At 31.9% G+C, this 517-nt stretch overlaps 1 protein-coding gene across 1 annotated transcript in view; it reads left to right on the plus strand.

Annotated features, from left to right (window-relative positions):
• Positions 1-492: 492 nt before the first annotated feature.
• The window catches only part of LOC109217138 (acyl-lipid (9-3)-desaturase-like), a 2,167-nt gene continuing 2,142 nt past the window's right edge, over positions 493-517 (plus strand). Inside the window, exon 1 of the mRNA XM_019381370.1 lies at positions 493-517. This exon is cut by the window's right edge and continues 2,142 nt beyond it. The gene's annotated coding sequence lies outside the window, so the exon portion shown is untranslated.

A 517-nucleotide genomic window follows, 5' to 3' on the forward strand; every position in this document is an offset into this window, starting at 1 on the left:
ACCTTAAGAAATCAGAACAAAGGAGCGAGACAGATGAAGGCAAAACAAAAGAGCACAACTAATTAGAATTTGAGTTAAAAGCAAATTAGGAGAAAAAATAAAACAGAAGGCGGCAAAACACCTTTAACATGGTGGCAGAAGTTCTGAAAAAAAACAAAGTAAGTTATAGGTTGGAGATTTTGAGTTAAAATAGAAAAAAAGGTAAAGGGTAAAATAGAATTGTGGAGTAATAAGTTAGGGCATAATTGAAAAGAAAAATAGGAAACAATCCCATCACACCAAATCAGTTGTTTAAAAAAAAGGGACTTTTTATTGTTCCGGAACAATAAATTTAAAAATACAATATAACCAACTTTAATGAGACAATCAAAACAAACATTATTTTATGATACCAATACAATAAAATACAACGGGAACAACCATCCAAACAAGCTGATAGTAAAATAGTAAATATTTCCCAGATCTCATGCCTTCTCTCCTAGGCTGGTAGCCGCATTCCAAGATTTTACACGTTCTC

Source organism: Nicotiana attenuata, unplaced genomic scaffold (assembly GCF_001879085.1).
Source record: "Nicotiana attenuata strain UT unplaced genomic scaffold, NIATTr2, whole genome shotgun sequence".
Classification (NCBI taxonomy): Eukaryota; Viridiplantae; Streptophyta; class Magnoliopsida; order Solanales; family Solanaceae; genus Nicotiana; species Nicotiana attenuata.